The following is a 19,468-nucleotide window of genomic DNA, read 5'->3' as shown; positions in this document are numbered from 1 at the left end:
TGCTCTCTCCATGTTTTCCGGTTTGTCCTTGTGTTTTATTTCAATACTGCACCTAGACGTTAAGGCTATGTATTTTCCTATGCTTTAGTTTTGGCCTGTCAAATTTACAGGGTTCAAGTGCAGTGCAGGGACACAAGATTGCCTGTCCTCTGAACATTTGATTATTTATTTGAAAATACTGAGGATAAATCATGGATATAGGTCATGCACTAAAGATGACAGGGCAGACAGTTGAAAGAGCTTCAGATTTATTTGCAGAACTGTAACTAACAGAGGATATTATAGTCAGGTAATCTTAATCAGTAAACCTTGTTTGAATGCTCAGGAAGACAATCTAGCATCCTCTCCCTGGTTTACAGGATTCCGACAACTGTTGGCAAGGGCTTGGGTGTTTTAACACACAGCTTTTGCGTGTTAACATTTAATTTCATTTACAGTAAGATTACACTAGTGTCCAAGTGACTCTCAGATTTTACTTTTTCTCAGAAATGAAATTCCAAAATATGGTTGGCTGTAGTTATGCCACCATAAGTCCACAGAGACTTTTTTTGCTTCTGGTAAATGCTTCTTAGCTCTCTAAAGTGTAAAAACTATATAGGACTGGTATGGATGCCAGTTTTGTGACTAGGATCTTAGCTGCCTGCGATGGAGTCATCCAGGCAATACTGAGACTGATTAAACTAATCTTGCCATGGCTGTATATCACTACTTGATCTGCAGAAAATGTGTGTTGCTTTATTAATCCCTGTTGTTTGAATCCAGGGATTTCTAGATGTGTTCCCCTGCAAGATGATAATCAAAGTGATGAAGTTCTCAAATACTTCTGGTATGTCTACAACTAAAAAGGGGAATAACTAGAAACTGGCTCAATATCTACCTGCTCAAAATGTTATTTTCCCCATTTCAGAGGATGAAAAAAGGATCATTGTGGGCTTAATGATTTTTTGAACTAATAACCTGTTGTGATGCGCTGGGTAAACTTGCTTTGAATCATGCATTACAGAGTGGAGGTTGAAAAGGTCTCTGAGTTTACTTATGTTTTAGCCTAAAGTTAGAGATTAGAACCAGAGATTCGCGGCATGTAAAATGATTTCAGGGCTTGGAAAGAAAGGAAGACACTTGTAACTTAGAACTACTGGAACTTTGGCTGTCTTTAAAAATAAGTTGTTTAGTATGACATTTGTCTATCTTAAATCTTAAAATCTCTGAATCTAAGACCTGAGAGTGCTTTTGTAAGCACATTATTCTAGCAAAAGCTAGTGACAGTAACCTGAGCAATTTTTGGTTACCTCTTTCCCTTTGTGGAAAGGGAATCGTTGTTTTAAGTCCTGCTGAAACTTGTAGAGCTTGTTTAGGGGCAGGGGACAAAAAAAGTAGAAATCTCTGTAAATCTGATTACAATAACCAGAATATTAGTTTTTACATTGTAAAAAAATCATAGCTAAGTGAAAGTACTTATTTACGAGAGCTGAAAATATTTTTTCTCTGTTAAGGTAAAAGGGAGCATCTGGTATGAGATGTACTCCATTAACACCTCATTTTTCTTTAGGATGGATTGTCACTGAGGTGGTATGCTAATTGAAAAACCAGTGCTACTGCACGGGGTTTTCTTAATAAAAAAAAATTTGGTGTGAGGCACACCAATTTCTTCATTCAGTCTGGGTGCAGGTAGGTTGAAATGTCAGTCAATTTTGTAATGGAGCTGAGGATATAAGAGGCTTCCTTTTAATGCTGAGGGAGTCGTTTGTGAGGGGCGTCCAGAATGAGCTGAGGACTCCTGGTCACAGTCTTCTGACACAGGACATCCACCCAACTTTTAATTACTTTCAGCTATGAACTGTGGAAGTTCAACTCTCCCTTTGGAATGAATCCAATATTTTGATTTCCTTGATTGATTGCTAAATTAGTGAAAAGGGTTTGTACCAGGTTACAATTCCTTAGCTCTTTCAGTTTTTTTATCTTGTAATGTAGTCAGAAGGGAACAGCATCAGAGTTTTCTCTGAGATGGTAAGAAAGGACATGTTTTGTAATACAAGTTTGTTTTCGTTATATTTATACACATGCCAGCATGACTGAATCTGTGTAGAAAAAGTATGCCTGCAGCAGAGCGAGAGGGTATAAGTTGTATTGTATAAACTTTGTATTTCAGGTTTGAAAAAAAAAAGTCGTCTTTTTCCCACATCTGCTGTGTATTTTATTTTTGCAGGTATGAGAAGTTGTCTACAGAACAATAGCTTAGCTGGTGTGATTATTTTTAAATTATTTTTTATTAAAGTGAGCATTAATTTACAGCTAAATTTTGCTTCGTAGTGGGTTTTTTTTTTTTTTGACAATTCCAAGCAGTGACTGAAAGTGTTATATTGCTCCAAAACCGAAGATGTCATATCAAGTTATAGCTGGAGTTTTTCTGCTCTGAGGACACATCAGTGAAGAGTGGCTGCTTCTCATGGTATAATGATATGTTTTCCAGCCCCGATCTACCATTGATGAAGGAAAGCAGCTTAAAAAGCAGCTTAAAAAAAAAAAAAACTTTTCACTTGAGATGAGGGAAAATATAGCTGACTAATTGCTTGCAGATGAATCATGTTGATGTGCTAGTCCATAAATCCCGAGTATACAGATAACACTAAGTATGTAGAACAGTATGCCGGTAGCTCATTAAGTTCAGATCTCAAAGAAGTTTCTCTGCTTGTAAAATGGAGTGGGGTGGCCTTCAGATGCATCTTTTAAATGAGTGAACCTTTAATGCAGTGGGTTATCTGGGGAGTATTTTGCGGGGGTCTCTGATCTGGCATTGGTTCTAAAGTCTGTCTTACTCTTCATAGCTTGTGACATAATCTTTTCTCAAGCCTATTCAAGTTTTAAAATAGGCTAACAGCTGCAGATGTCTTGATGAAATCCTTGCAGCAAGATTCTTGCAGCCTCTGTTACATATCTGGTAAACCTTGCTGTGATCTGTAATTTTCTCATTTGATCTGTGTGTATACAAGACAGTACTCCGTACGGTATAGCTGAAAGGTGCAAGAAGTGGCGTTGGTATGTTAAGTCTAGATTATTTTAGAAGTGGAACTCGACATCTGGGTAATATTGTCTAGCATGGTACTGAAGGATCCGGTAGTATGCTGGAAGTGTGTTATACTTGGAAATACAAAGGAAAGATTTGATTACTTCATCTGAAAGTGTTCTGTATGGAATATTAACCCGCTCTAACATTTGATTCTACTTGTTGGTCTGGCTGCCTAAGATTTCCTCTGTAATTTAATGGAATTTATTCACTTGGAGCTAGGAGTGGATAGGCATGTTTTAGTGATCCTGGACTGAAATGTTCTCAGGGAAATACAAAGGAATGTACTCGTATTAGTACCGTTGTAGAGCGCTGAAGAGTTATCAGCATTTAGATGCAGGAAGGATTGTATTAGTACTACACTGCATGATCCTTAAATAGCTTGCCGGTTAATTGTAGAACAGGGTTTGGGGATAAAAGCCTTTTGTGCACACTTAAAAAACAAAACTGAAGCCTTCTATCTTTTAGTCTCTCCATTACTCTCTTTTCAAATTTTACTTTTCATGAATATGAAAGTAAGTAACATTCAGAGGAGCCCACAGACTTGTAATGTTTTAGAATATTGTAACTGGTTTTATGCTTAAGACTGTTCACATTTGTATGACAGTAGTTCGGAAGATAAAAAATACTTTACTTACATTTATGTTCAGGTTGATGAGATTAATACTGCTCTTTGAATGACCATTTAATATGTAGATAAACTCTCAGCTTCAAGCGGCTAGAGTATTTTTGGTTCTGAGTTGTAGCACATTTAAAAAAAATGTTTGGCGCTAGTTACTTTACTCAAGCCTAGAATTTTTCAGTAGTAGGTCATATTTATGTATCAGGAGTTTATAGATTATAGATAAAAATGTGATTGTGGGTCTAGGATTTGATAATTTTAAAGAATTCTAGAGCCATTTCTATACTTCAGGAATTCCCATATGTGGGAAGCAGAACTGAATTAAAGCACCTGGCATTATTTTCTTTCCTGAACTGGGAATGTGTTTTTTATGTATATTCTTTCTTTCCTTAAAGTCCTGCAAAGAATTTCTATGGGTCTGAGTGTCTAGAAAATTGGAAGACAGTTTAGGTTAGTTATTCAAAATGAATGTTATTCTTTTAGATGCATTCTAAACTGTAATTACTTCTATATTGTTGTTTTTTTCTGTAAATTATATAATATGGAAAGTATAAAATGAAACTGAATAATGTATACTATAACACTTTTTTCCCCTCTATTTCATAATTCACTATAAGGCACACGACTTCTTCTGTGAACACAAAATATAGTACTGTGAAGTTTGGAGAATTAAAAGAATTCTAAGAATAGGCGTTTCTATGTAACTTTAGCATCTTGTCTTACTTGACTTTTTCTCCCCCTTCCCTCCCCTCTCCATTCTTTTTTTATGCTTTATAAAATAAACTAGCTAAGTTAGGGCTTCTTGTTTCATTGACATAAGAAATGTAGTGTGCAGTGGCAAGTATAATAGTGGAGCTATACAAATTCTAGCTGGCATATCTTAATAAAATATGCCCATTTCATGGGTATTGGCAATTGGTTGTACACAAAGAAAAGCTTTTTTTTTTTTTTTGGAGTTGAAAACAAGCTTCTTCCTTTAAAAGACACCGATGAAAACCCTACAGAAATGTTGCAATATTCCTGTATAGGCTTGAACTCCAGATGGAGAAAAGAGGTGGGAGGCTTGCTTTAGACAGCAAGTTTAATTTTTTAGCCTAGTTATTGTGTGTTTTGCGATATCAAGAGGAAATAATTTTATAAAGGAGAAGGCCAGAGAAAGAAGTGATGAGATGCAATAGAACTACTTGCCAACTGTTCTACAATGTACGCGGTGCTTGCTGACAGGGAAGCTTGAAGGTTTCTTTCTGAGCCTTTCAGTTGATTTAATACTGCTACCTGACTAGGTTAGCCAGAGGCCTGTCTTTATTTTCATGCTCTATCTGCAGAATGTTGTTAGTGTGAGTAAAATCATAATTCTATATATGATTTCCATAAATTCATTTAAAAAATGGTCATACAGACTACTGTTAAGGGTCAATTAGTTTAATAATCCTGGAATGAGCTATAGACAGTGGATTCCATAGAGGCTGGTAAGATTTATATTGCTTTGATAGCAATTTATAATCAGTATTTGAAAAAGTCTTCATATTTCAGGTGAAGCTTTTCTTTCTAATTTCAGCAAACCTACCTCTTGATACAGCCACCATTTGGCTTCCACCAGTTTTAATACCAGTTCTTTCATTCTTATTCTGTAAAAATAAGTTCAAATATGTCGTTTATTAATATTATTGCAGTAAAATAAAAAATCTTCCCTCCTTTCCCAGTTTCTAACAACAAGGTAAGTTTGCCTAAGAGAATTTCTGCTGAGACATGCACTCTGTATATAAACTCTAATAAATTGTCATTCGTGATGCATATTTTCAGGACTACTTGCACACATTGCTATAGTGTTTGAGGGTGTTTTATAACCAGTGTTTTTTATAATCATTACATTTATGGCAAAAGATTGGCTTAAAACTGAAATCAAGTTGCTTATATGAGATCAAACAGAAAATAAGCCAGAGGCAGAAGTAAAGGCCATATAGGACTGTTCTTTGCGTGTTTTAAACTAAAGAGGACTATACAACTAAAGCTAAACTTCTTCTCTGGGAATGAAGACCAAAAGGGGCTAGGACACGGTCTCTCATTATTGAACTGCTTGAACCTTGTTTTTTGTATGTTGTTCTAACATCTTCAGAGCTTTACTTCCTTTTAGCAAAGTGATGCAAAAAATGTGGAAGGAACTTAGTAATTTGCACTTCAGCTGTATGACATGAGTAAGAGGATAATTTGATTTACACAACCCTACTATGCACTTAAGAGGAAAAAATACATATTCTTTCTACTATATACTGTATACATATAGTATATACTATATACTACTTGTCTAGTCAGTGGCATGCTAGGATTCATTTATGTTAGACTTTTGTTCAAAGCTTTAGATAGATATAGATGAAATTAAGTAAAGAACTACCTTAGAGAGGAAACAGTTTATTATTATTAACTTCAGATTTTTTTATGAGAGTATGAATACTTGGAGATGGAGAGAATTGTAAAACAGAGCACAACATGATGATTTTTTGGTGTGGCCATCTGGGAATGCCAATCCCTGTGCTTTTTCCTGGTTCCTGATCGCATTCCACAAAGGGTCAATGTGACCATCGGGTTTTGAAATATTGAATTTCTCCCCATGTCTGGTCCTGTGAGGAAAAAATATAATATATACAGAGAAAATATTTACAAATTACTGATTTTACTAAGGGTTGGGGGGGGATCAGCATGTTACTATGCAATAACTTGAATTGTAAGTCAATGAAATAAAAAACATCAGCTAAATTGTCGAGGATACTGAAGTGGATAACTTCCACTTGTTTCCATATGAGCTTGAGTGAAAACGGAACTGACAATAGATCAGAAATACGTTTGACCATATTCATGAAATGATTGGGCATAAAGGACTTCTGAGGCTGTACAAGACCTATTACTGTGCAAGGCTACTGTTTTCATGTAAGCAAACTACTAAAGAAGATACTGTTCTTCTATAAACTAATATGAAATGCTTTTAATGACTAGACACGTGCCTCTTGTACGTAGCATACATATATAAGCATGTGTGCACAGGAAAAATATAGCTCAGCATCCGGGTTACTGGAAATAGCATGAAATATCTAAAGGTAAAAAGATACATGACACCAACATCTTTTTGGAAATGCTTTCATTTTAGGAGAAGTAACAAACCAAAAATATGACAGTAGTTGTGGGAAACCTTAGTATTCCCCATGTGAGTGAATCTGTGCTCAACGAGCTTCACTGAAACTGGCAATTTTGCCTTTCCTGCATGTCATCAGGCTAATATGGAGCTCATCCTTTGCTGCGCCTGTTCCAGTAATCTTGGACAAGTTTTCCAGGTATGTTTCAGCAGGATGAACAACCCTCCCTGCCTGCCTGTCCTGGTGGTTGCAGTTGTTAGCCCTCTCCCTGGGATCCATTCTATTTACTTTCTGATACAAGCTTCAGCCACCTGATAGGTAAATTAGTTTGCCAAGCTTGGATTGTACTCCAGAAGTACGCTAGAATTCCTGGCAACGTTGTGTCGGGACTGGCTTTGAACCTTCGTGTAGGCCTCTATCATGAGTAAAATAGAAATACCTGGAAAAAACTCAGTGTTCTCCTATCTGAGTCTGGAATTGCCATCATCTGTATAAAGCAGCAAACTCTTCAAAAGAACTAAGAAAAGTGTATTCCTATCACTAGCGATCCAGATAAGAACAAACTGCTTGAGTTGTAATACATGACTGACTTTTGTGTGTGTGTTGTTGTTGTTGTTGTTTTTAAATCCAGCTGAAAGTAGACTTTGGAATGCTTTTGGACTAGTTAGAACTGTTCTAGTCCTTCACCTTGCTGAGTTGTTCTGAGGTATTCCAAAACCATATTGACAAACAAGATATCCAAATCTGAAGCCATAGTTTTTATCTGGAATTGTGCCATAGGAGCTGAATGTGTGTGGCTGGAAGATTGCCTGTATTTACAGATGAACCGTGTGCTGCTGATTGCATGGATGGTGGCAGTGCTAATCTCAGCTCTGAATGAATGAGACAGTGTTGTGTGTGAGGCAGTACGATTGGCCTTGGAGTGGGGGAAGGAAGGGAGGTAGCTGTGCTGTCTGAAATGGTGAAGATGAATTTTTACTGTTATCTCAAAGCAGTTTGTAGATTCCTTTCCTGGTTGTAATAAATCAAATACCTTCCTGGAAAATGCCTGCCAGAGCAGTATCATTTAAGCAATATTTTCTGTGAGGATGGAGTAGTGTCTAGACAGACAGCTGTCTGCCTGTATATGCTCATAGTTGTCAGCATCTTTGCTAATGTGTTGTTCTCAAGAGAAATTGTTTAGTGTATTTCCAGGTGCAAAGAATAGAGCAGTTAGCAGCCTCTAAAGTGCAAGGATGCTCATCTGAATGGTCCCATGTAGTATAGTTTGATCACAAGTCACAGTCCTGTTATGATGCCTCTTCAAGCTTTCAAAATAATGGATAACTCTCAGGAGAAAGGAGAGGAGGAAAATAGATAATGTGTCCTCCTTTGGAATAAGGCAAAGGGAGAAGATGGATGATTTGATCCTATGTGGCTTAGCTGGTGCATGGTTTAAGGGGCCCGTAGGTGGTGTGTTGGTTTAAGCAGCCCTTTGAAGGCTGCTTAGAGTAGCTTTCACAGTAGTGATGTCATCCAGTATGAAATCTTCGTTTTTCTGACAACTTTGGGCACATTGTAGTGATTCTTTTAATGCGTGCATATTCAAGAAGCTTCGTAAGGTATAAGATACAATTTCTTAACTGTCTATTGTCCTTGTTTGCTAGAGGTGTTGGCTTAGCCCAAGCAAAAGCCAGATGGCAGGTGAACCTGGGAATATGAAGCTTTAAAGCCTGAATGAAAAGCTATTCCAAATAGTCTGTTTCATGGTTGTATTAACCTGTAATTCTGAAATGCGTTAAAAGGAAAACTCTTGTTCCTCATTTTAGGAACTGCTTATGCATGCATATATCTGATTATCTTTTTCTGAGGGGCTTAGAATATATTGTTCAAAGTAAAAGGACATTTTGAATCCTTCACATCTCTGAAAATGAGGGCCTCTTGCACTTCCTTGTTCTGTTCACATCTGATATTTAAGAAATCCAATAAAGTTCTTTTCTTGTGACAGTTATGGAAATTTTAAGACTTTCTTTGAAAAGACAGGACGTTGCTATTTAGGTATTGGTAATATTGGTAATATTAAAAAAAAATCCTCATACTTGCCTTTTTGCAAACTGCTGTATTTGCTCAATTAAAGTGTGCCCTCACCTCCCTTGCCAACTAAATTCAAGGATTTATGAATTTTTAAACGAGTAACATTGTGTTACTGAGTTGTTTGGCTTTGGCATGCTGTTATTAACTCAACCAAGAATAAATGTAACAGAACAGCTTGCAAAGTAAGTTAGACAGGGAGGTTTCCTTAGTATTTCCTGTAGTTTCTGGGATGCAAAGCAATTCGAAATAACTACTAAGAAACCATGAGATTAGAGGAAATTACTATGAATACAGACAAAAATGACTAAAATGTGTCCTATGTACTCAGACTCTCCAGGGCTTGTAAAGTGAGTTAAATTTAACTAGTTTCTGGTTTTGTTGAACAGCAAATAAAAGAAGTTAAAGTAAGAAATGTTTGTGAAAAGCTCTTTAATTTGTTTTGTTGCTTCTTAAAGACTTCTTTGTAAAAGCTGTAAATAGGTCTTCTGTTTTCAGGGACCTGTGCAAAATTGCATAGTAGTTCATTGGAAGAAAACTGATGTAGAAACGTTTTAACTATACAGTTGCTTTACCTTGGAATAGCTCTGTCCTCATCTTAATTAGGAAGCTACTCACGAAGCAACTGAAAATTAGGTAGCTAAAATAATGCTTCTGATAACCCTTTGTACAGTGTTCAAATATAGCTATTGCTAATGCAGATTATAGGCAATTTTTAATGTATTATGAATTAAAGGAAAACGTTTTGCTATCCATTTTGTGGTAGTTGTCTATTCCAAAGCCTGTTCTTGGCAGATAGGATAAACAAATGAACTTGATTACTCACTTTCCTTTTCTAGTTCCTCTTAGCAAGAACCTTGGCAATTAATGAAACTTTTTTTTTTCTCTCTCTCTCCCCCTTTTCCCCCTTCCTAAACTGACAAGGGAAAGCTATGAAGTTGGGTACGCAAGGCCTTGTACAGTATCTGTAAATATAAGGATGACCTTTTTCAACCTCTCTGGAAAAACATTGAATCCATTTGCAGTCTATCTCCTAGATAATTCCTATCCTGCTTGGCTTCTTGCCACCGGGAAGTTCAGTACATGTGGAATCTGAGTGCTTGATTAACAAGAGTGGCCACGTGGAATACAAATATCAGGTCTAATGTCTGATTTTCAATCAATCCATATTTAATAAACATTAGTACATTTACTGTGTTGTTAAGCATCTTCACTAGCAGTTGTTATTGCTTACCGGAAAAGGCTTGTACTGTCTGAATTAGTAGTTCTATTCATTGGTAATTTTTGATGAGTTTAACCAAAAATACATTAAAAAATTTAACCAAATCAAGAATTAGCGGAGTCAGATGTTTCATTTATTTATGACTGCACTATAGAACGCATACCATAAAAATCCTAGACTATAAAAATACTTCTAATGCATATTTACTCTATTGCTCAAAAACATTTCACAGAGTGTGAAGGTTCATCCAGGCACAATGAAAATGTGTCGCAAACATGGAATTCTAGTGAGTGTTGACTTTGAAAAACTGGTTAAAAGCATTACATTCAAACCTAGTATAGACTGTAATGTTTCTTTGATTTTATTAATCATTTTTCCAGATCTGAAAATTCCTGTCAGTAGGTTTTATTATGTGAGGACAACTTTTTGGAAGGCTTTTGGAGAAGTCTTCTTCATAAGATTCCTATAATTTTTGTTTATTTTATTCCCATTGTGAAAGTATCAAAAAGCTTAGTAAACTAGAATTGCTGGTAGGGTAGATAAGGTATTTGATTTTTACATTATTTCTTCTTGGCATAAGGAGAAATCTGAGCTTCCTGGAGCTCTGGGAAAAAGATCACACTCAGGCTTGTGCCTCTCATGATCCCTCTTTGTTCAAACCAGGGATAGTGTTGGGGGCCACCTTTTAAAGACCTATATTTCTGAAGATTGAAAAGTTTGAGAGACTTGAAATGAGGAGAAGGAATTGCAGAATTGGAACGAGCGTCTGAAAATGTATTTGTGCCTCAGTAGATGTAGGATGAGCAAAAACTGGGCTTCTAATATGCTGATCGGAAGAGGCAATACCTGACGGAGTGGGTGACCAGTTGTAACACAAGCTGTCTGGTCTCAGGCATTCAAATGCCAGTGAAACAAGGTGGTTGCTCCCCTGACTTGCACACCATGTCATTGCTCTAGTAGTACCATCCCTGAGTTTGTTGCTTGTACCAGCCTAGTGCTATGTATAAGATTAGTGCTTTCCCTTTGCCCGAGCAAGTATTACAAGACTAAAAGCTGTGAAAGTTCTGAAATACCAATCCAGAGCATCTCCTAGTACATTTTCAAATTTATAACCGTGCAAAAATTTATGAAAACTGAAGTTGGCTTACAGTGCATTGCTTCTCCATTACAAATGGAACATGGTTTCCTCTGTTTTTTCAATGTGTTTCTCTAAGTAGGTCATATTTCAGGCCACATGTCTGTATGCATATTTAAAGCTGAGTATCGAAAATTGAATTCAAAACCTTTTTATCTCCCTGTGCACTCATTTAGATCTCCCTCATTAATTTTTGATTGCATGCAAACAAAGGTAACGAATGTGATGTTTTTGCTCAAGTTTTGCTCAAGTAAAACAGGGTGCCTTTGCACCCTGTTAGGGTACAGAATGGTTCGGGCTAAGCATAGAAAGTTGCATGAGCTCGGGTGGTAAGCACCAGTAGTAAAAAGCCCGCTGAATATCAGAGGGAGCAATTGGCAGTACTGCAGTGAAAGTATATAACCTCAGAGGCAGCCACAGTTGGCCACTGCAGAGAAAAATGTAGATAGTACTGTACGGGAATGAGGTGGATCCTTAGCTCTCCTGGTAGGATGCATGTGGACCTATGGTCATTATGTTCAGATGGTCTCTCCAGTTAGCAAAGTCACTGCTTTGCTTTTATTTTCCTCTATAGGATGTTAAAAGTAAGGAGAGCACAATAAGATTTTGTTTTTGCCTCCTGGTGTCAGTATTACAAAATTCCTTCTCTGTTTTAAAAATAACGGACACCAGATTTCTTCCAAAACTGTTTCTAGGCTTTATAGTTTTTCTGTTACTGCAACAAATCTGAATTTGCTTTCAAAACATGACATCAAATTTCAGAAAACTTGTTGAGAATGTGTCCTAAAGCTCAGTCTTGTGTTTACTGGTGGTTTCTTCATTCTGTGCAACTAGGCCTGCTTGTTTGGGTTTCCACTGAGCAGTATTTGCTGCTAGTAGCAGTTTGCATTTGTTGCTCATTGCAAGTTTGCCCCTGAGCCCACTGCAGCAGTGTTTGTCATGGAACGGGCTGATGGATTAGTCCAAGTACCGTAGGACAGCCAGGTCCGAAAGCTCACGGCCGCTGCTGATTGGAACTGATGATACCTATTTTGGAAAAGGATACCAGCAGCTTTTCGAAAGTAAGAAGTAGTAGGGACGGACAAAACAATTACCTTGTGGCTGTTAAAACTGCTACGGTTTTCTCATTACAAACACTAAGTAGTGGTTTTAATTGTCTTGTGCACTGTTGTTCACATGATTTGCATTTCCGTGTTTACAGAGCTGTTTGACACATTCTTATGATCCCTGTGGTTTCACTAGTCAGACAGAAAATTATAGCTAGATTTCTCTCAAACTTAGAGTTCGTAACTGGTTTATTATATATTAATAGACTGCAGACATTCATAACTAAGGGAAAATAACTCACATATTATGGTTTATAATATACATTCAGAAAAGGATTGTTCTTTTAACTTTGAAAGGCCTCGATACTGATTCCTTTTCCTCTATATAGAAATGGTTTTTTGGATGCATTTGCAAACTAGTAGTTACTTTGAGTATCTGCATGTTTGAGCGTGCAGCTTGAGAATTTGGGGGAGGGGGCTTTTTTTTTTTTCTCCTCAAAAACTGTTAAGCAACCTGACTGTCTTCCCTGGGAAAGTTGTGGTAAGCACATCCTGAAATAACACAGTGATTGTCACAGGCTCCTGCCATCGGGGAAAAAACTTTACCATACTCAGTTTGATGGTATAACTCAGTTGCAAACTGAGATGTTGTTTTTCATGTGATAACTGCAAGCTGTTTGATATTGTAGAATATCAGATGATTTAGACCGAAGGTTTAATATTTTTCAGCAAAAATATTCCAGCAGCATTGCACTGACATACCTTACTGCTGTTGGCGTAAGTTAAGCCTAAACTCTTAATTGGTTGCCTCTCCTAATGCTTAGGAGCAGATTTTATTTACACAAATTTCTTCTGTTCGTATTAGCTTTAGAATGGTGGGTTTTCTTTTTTCTTTTTTAGAGTGGCTATGCTCAGGTTTACAGTACAATAATTATAAATATTGATGCTGTGAATAACATTGTTTTGGATAAAGATAACTGAAATGGGAGGAAGGAAGAAAAAAGTCATTGCTGTAGTATATAACTGCAGTTACAGTTCTTAGTATAACTTAACAGTTCATCAGTGGAACGGTGTGCGATGTCAAATAGGGTCTGACTAGGAAATAACATGATGATTCACTTTTCCAAAGCAACTCCACTTTTTCATTACTTTTAAACAAATCTTAATTGAAAAAGGAGAGTAATGTAATTAGAAAGTTTTTGTTGCTGTTAGCAATGATAACTTTCCCTCCTGTTCAATATTCTTGTTGTACTTTAGTTAACCCATTACAAAAACTTTCAGTTAAGTAAGGAATAATTTAAAACAAAGAAAGTTGGGGTTTTTGTTTTGTTGGTTTTTTTACATTTACTGCCATTTGACTTTTTCTTTTGACGGGATGAACAATAGGACACTTGTTTTCGTATTCTTTCTTGGCCAGAATACAAATCTGAATAACAAAATAACTGCTGCATTTGAAAAGTAGCAGCTTTAATAAATCAGTTAAATACTTCAGAGTTCATAATTCTTCCTTTTTTTCTGTATGGAGAGGGTTTTTTTTTATGAGCACTTTAATGCTTTACCTCAAATATTGCTGTGAAGACTTGAGACAAAGTGCAGCTCTGTTCTGTTTATAGTAGCTACAAAAAATACCTATTTCCTCTATAAATCATTGGAAATGATTAAAAGTATGCATTTTTCAGCAAAAATAACATTACACTGTATTAGTCTTGCAGATTTTTTTGAAAGAGAGCTGCTTTGGCAGGCTACAAATATATGAATACTTATTATTATTTATTGTTATTAAAATCATTTAGATGGTGCATTAGAGTAGTAGAATACATTTCCTGCTGCGAAGGATATGCCACCATGCTGCAGGTTAATCAGTTACTGAAATAACGTTAACTAATAGCTGTGCAAAACTTTAAAACTTGATGAAGCAACTATTTATTGTGAAAGGCTACTAGTGGCACCAACTCTATACATTTTAATGGAATATATATTATTCCTTCAAACCAGGCTAAGGATCATGATTTTAGTGCACTGTTGGTGGTGGTGTTACGGAACGTTCCCTTTATTTAAGAAATAAAAAACATGTCTTATGGTTGAACATGTATGCCTGTTTCTCTCCACTTTCCTTTCCCCAAATAGATTGATTAAACCTATCAAAATGTAACTTTCCAGGGCACAGTTATAGTTTATAGTTCAAAAGGAGTTTAGGAGTGTTAAAAATAACTTTACTAATTGACACCGTCTATATTTTGAACTGCCATGAACTCACCTTTGTAGTTGTATTCCGAAGGGCAGAGCACTAGCCTTACTCGCTCTTAATTTTATAAGTGTAGCCAACTTCAATCTTTCATTTTATGTGTGAAAACTGTGACAGTCTTCTAAATGAATAGTGAAATCTGACAGCTTGGCATCTGTGAAACATGGCCACTGTGGAGAAATAGAGAGCATAACTGTGAGCATATTGTGAATGGAGAAATATTTTGTCATACGTATCCACCTTAAAAAAAAAAAAAGCTAACACCTCCTTCAAACAGTGCATCTGGGGCTGTGTTGCATTTTACATTGTCAGGCTTTACTGGCAATCTGCTTGCAAATGGGCAGACATGAGGAATGAGAAAGTAGATATAGGGGTATATGTAAAGTAGTCAGACTCGCTTGCTAGCTGTTTATGCAGTAAAGTAATGCTCTTTGAGTGTCATGGGGTTTGGAGTCGGGTTTGCGGTTGTAGTGGGGGGCTCAAGTGGTGAGGGCACTCCTGTGCAGCCATCTCCCATAGGAAGCGTTAACACTGGTCTCTCTGGCATTGGCGACAAGATAACTTTTCCTGCGGCCTTAAGCTAGGCTCCATCTTTTAGCAAGCGGGAAGGAAATGTAGGGTGGTAGGAGTGAGCGACTAGAATCTCATAGATTATAAGCCGTGCTAGGGGTGTGGTGAAGGTCTGGCTGTGAAAAGGAGATGGAGAGCAGTGGTCCAGCTCCATTTAAAGTCAGCAGGGTTTTTGTTGCAGTTCAATGCAAGTTGAATCCCTGCCCCCTGTAAAGTTTAGAGGTAAAGTCTTATCTGAATTTTAAGAGCCTTTTGTGGAGGTAGAGGATTAAAGCAGTGATGGCAGTAAGTGCACCTTGACTGTCGGTGAGATCACAAGGCGAGCGGGTGCAGAAGGGGGCAGTGGGAGAGAGGCTGCAAGAAAGAGCGGTGTTGAGAGGGCTGCTCGCTCCTTTCCTCAAGATCATCAGAAACAACTGGAGTGCGGGGCTGTTGGCAGCCAGTTTCTCTAGAGATTTTGCAGCAGGATTTCTCCTAATCCTCTTTGTGGATTGGGGAGTTCCTAAAACTGGGTGTTTGTGAGGAATGTCACTTTCTACACAGTACCGTGAGGATTTTTTTTTTCTAAAACTTTATACTTTTTTTTCCTGTCAAGGGAACCCTTTCTCCTCTTTCTGTGTTACAATTACAATATATTTGCATCATTTGTATTAGGTTTTTAATTCCTTTTCTCCTTCTGGGAAATCTGTGTGCTTTCCCCTGTAATTCTAGGAAAGATAAGAGTAATAATAAAACTCTATTCCTCCTCCTCCTGGCCTCTCTCCTCCATCTGTTTGTTGACCCAGCTAGAGCTTTCTTCAGCTCCTACGTTTTAGTAGAGAGGAACTTTGGAGAATTGGTAGAAAATGCGTGTTCAGATAGGACACACAATCCAGTTCTTGGATCAAAGATGTCTATGGAAGGATGTTGTTGTTAACTAGTCCTGTTAAAGGAAGAGGAGGAGGATGTCCTGCGTTTGGGGGTTGTTCTTGTGGCCTTCTCTGAATTTTCTTTTATCAATATAAGCCTAAAATAAATCCATTGACATAAATGGAGTTTCCCTTGAACAGAACAGTGCAAAATGAAGGTGGCTTGGATTGGCAAGCACACTATTTAATTCTGCTTATTTTCATTTTTCTTTTCTATATAGATTACCATATTCTTTGCTCATAGATCAAGCCGAACTTTATGAACTTTTTTCCCTAGATGTTTGTGGCATGGCACTGTCTAACTCTTGTTTGTCTCACTTCTTTCACTCTGTTGGAAAAGGTTTTCTTTGATAGTGTGTCAAGGCTTATTGAAGTTCCTGACATTAACAGCTATATTAAATATAAAATATTGCATCTTAAAGTTGTCTCACTAGTTTATATGACTGTTTTCTTTTGTCTGGGAATTTTACAGACATGTAAGGAAACTACAGTTGGAAACTAAAGTTGCTGTGTATTGGAAGCCAGCTGAAGTGTCGTTCTTTGTGTATGCTTTCAAACTACTATTTGGCTGAAGATAGTGAAGTGATTCTTCAAGCCTGACATGTCACAATGTGCTGATGGGGAACTATTTTAACTGCAGTGGTTTATTTGATTAGCTTTGTTAAGCTGTTTTGATCATGCAGGATGATCTGGTATATCTGTGCAGAGTAAGGTCTCATTATGATGCTATTTAAAGACTGTAGCCTATTTTCTTTTATTGAAGTGAATGCTTTAGCCGTAGATTTGTAGAAGCTACACTTCCCTATCTTCATTTTATAACAGTCAGCAGAATCTCGGAAGAATAATAGTAGGGCAGTTTAGTGAAAGTAAGCCCTCAAACATGGCGATGCTTCTAAAATAAGTAGAATAGCAAATTGCTCAGGAGAGGGAACAAAGTAACCAAACACTCCATAATCTTTTTTATTTTTATATATAATAATATTTTAAAAGGCATATTATATATATCTATATATGCATAAAATTTTAAAAGGTACATATATGTGTTTGTGTGTGTGTATGTCTCTTAGCTTTTGTGGTTTTCTTTGTCTGGAGAGTACCTATAGCTGTCTCTCTGACCAGAGCGGGCTCTGGGCATACTAATGGCCTGTTGGTTGAATGTGCCGCAGCCACCTAAGTTGGTGCTGAGCTGGGTAGATGTATTTATGCCACCTGATGTGGCTCAGATACTGGTGCCAAAAGCTCCCAGAAGTGATGTGTTTTCTCTGTTAAACCTCTGTGTCTGAAACAAAGAACCCCAAGTGGATAGGCATCAAGAGACATTTGCAACCACAGTATAGAGATAGGATGGCAAAGTTTCCTAGAAACTCTTTTTATGCTGTATTGAGAAGGATTGGATTTGGATCAATAATCTCTAGTTGAAACATTCGGGGAAATAAGATTAAGATCACTGTAAGTATTACTTGGAAGACGTTTTCTCTCCCCCCCATCCCCCTCAAAAGTTTACTTGATGATTCAGATGCATGCTTTTCATGTTGATCCGTTCCTACTCAGATGCATGCTAGGGATGGATATGATTGGGAGCACATGACTCCAAACAAAAACTACTAATCCAAAGGAAAATTGAGCTTTAATGGTAAATACCTATGTCCTTTAATATTCCTTTCCTGTTTTTCAGTTAATGATTCCTTGAAAGTTCTGTTTGTCGTATAAACCAGAACTGATAGCTTTGATAAGAGAATTTATATGCATAATACAGTGTCCTATGCATAAGGTATAAATCTTTTAAGAGAGCTTCCTGAATATTCTTTATTCCTTATGCTTATTAAGAAAAGATTGAAACTGTGCTATCCACAACAAGTTGCAAACTGTTATGACATTTTAATCACTGTTCCGGTTGCCATGCTCATTGACAGCTGCTCTACTGAAAAGGAAGTGCAATGTGAAACTTTAGGGCTCTTTGTGATAGTGTATCTTAGTGCAAGACCACATCAATCTGCATTGTGTGAGATTACCAGACAGTAAATCAGCTGTGCTGTGCTAGAGCCAGAAACCAGTAGCATTCGCACTTGCTGCCTGTTTCCCACTCATTGTAAAGCCGTGCCCTATCACTTGATAGACCTGGAAAGGAAGTGCAGAGGAAGCAAATGCCACTGCTGGTTCAAAATGTTCCAGTGTGGTTGGAAAGTTTGAGAAATGGCCTGGGTGAGAAGAACAAGACCTTATTGACAGGGTTCAATCCCAGTCAGGTCTGTTTTGCATCAACTTTTGAAATAATCACAGCCTTTCTTTTTTTCATCTCCTTTACACTCTCTGGGTCTCCCACTTTCACCTCCATTTTTGTTTTTTATGGACTGTGCAACCAAGGCAAAATATGGAGCTTTCTTCCCCCTACTCTACATCTGCTAAATCCTAGGGGATTTATTAAAGAAAAGGAAAAGTAAATTGCAGGTTTTCTATCCCTGCAATGTTTCTCCAGAGTTTCTATTGCATATTTTTTGTGAATATTTTTTCCTTCTGTGTATGGAACCACATACTGTTCCAATGATTCCTTTGGTGGCATGCCACACATGGCTTGTCATATGCCAAATTAACAAGTATTGTAATCTGACTGCTGTCTGGTTATGGGCACTGAAAAGCTATGTGAGCACGTGTATCATACATGTAGTGGAAGAAGTATGTGTATGTGGAGACTTTCTGTGTTGCATGCTCACATAAACTGTATAAGACGTTATGAAACATATTTATGCTCTGAAGTCATTAAAGCTGCTGGAGTTTGAGATGTGTGGCATAAATGTACGGCAGACGTCCATCGTGTACTGCGCCCTGTCATTCTTCATAGATTTATGAATGTCTTTAGCATCAATATCATAAGCACTCTCCACTGGTAGTCCTGCTGTTTTAGAGCCTCCTAGTGCATCTCAAATTTCTTACTTCACTAGTTTATTCTCCTTGGGCTGTCTGTGAGACAGGAAAAGTGCATTTAATCTGAGGAGAAATAGTTTTTTCTTTGGAAACAGAGAAAAAGAGGTCTTTCAAAAGAGCACCAAAGAGGTGTGTGTCCAGTTTTACACCTAAAGGTCTTTGGCCGTGATCATGTCAAGGCGTATCCATGTAATATACGTTAAGCATGTGAGTAGAAGTGGCATTCTGTGTTTTTAATGTTTTTTTCTAGGGCAAGTCAATTGGCTGTGGAATACTCTCACGTGTTTAAGAGTACAGTTGGTTCAAAAAGTCAGTGGAAAGAGAGAGACTCTTTGGGCATAGATAATCTCTTAATTTTCACAGCATGGTTTTGTGCGTGTTCCAAAGGGGTCAATTTTGCTGAATTTGTGATGGTGTGTAGAACTCTGTAACGATAACATAGCTTATTTTTATTTAGTAATCCTGGCAATAGCGATTAGCACAGGAAACTTATTTTATTTCAGGTAACTGGTACTAGCATGGGTTTTGAAGTATTT

General features: G+C 37.3%; 1 protein-coding gene across 3 annotated transcripts in view; it reads left to right on the top strand.

Annotated features, from left to right (window-relative positions):
- GMDS (GDP-mannose 4,6-dehydratase) overlaps positions 1-19,468 on the top strand; it is a 428,741-nt gene that overhangs the window by 46,201 nt on the left and 363,072 nt on the right. The gene's annotated exons all lie outside the window — the stretch shown is intronic.

The sequence above is a fragment of the Struthio camelus genome, chromosome 2 (genome assembly GCF_040807025.1).
Source record: "Struthio camelus isolate bStrCam1 chromosome 2, bStrCam1.hap1, whole genome shotgun sequence".
Classification (NCBI taxonomy): domain Eukaryota; kingdom Metazoa; phylum Chordata; class Aves; order Struthioniformes; family Struthionidae; genus Struthio; species Struthio camelus.
Note: the sequence above shows the minus strand (reverse complement) of the source record. Positions and strands in the feature narration are given on the sequence as shown.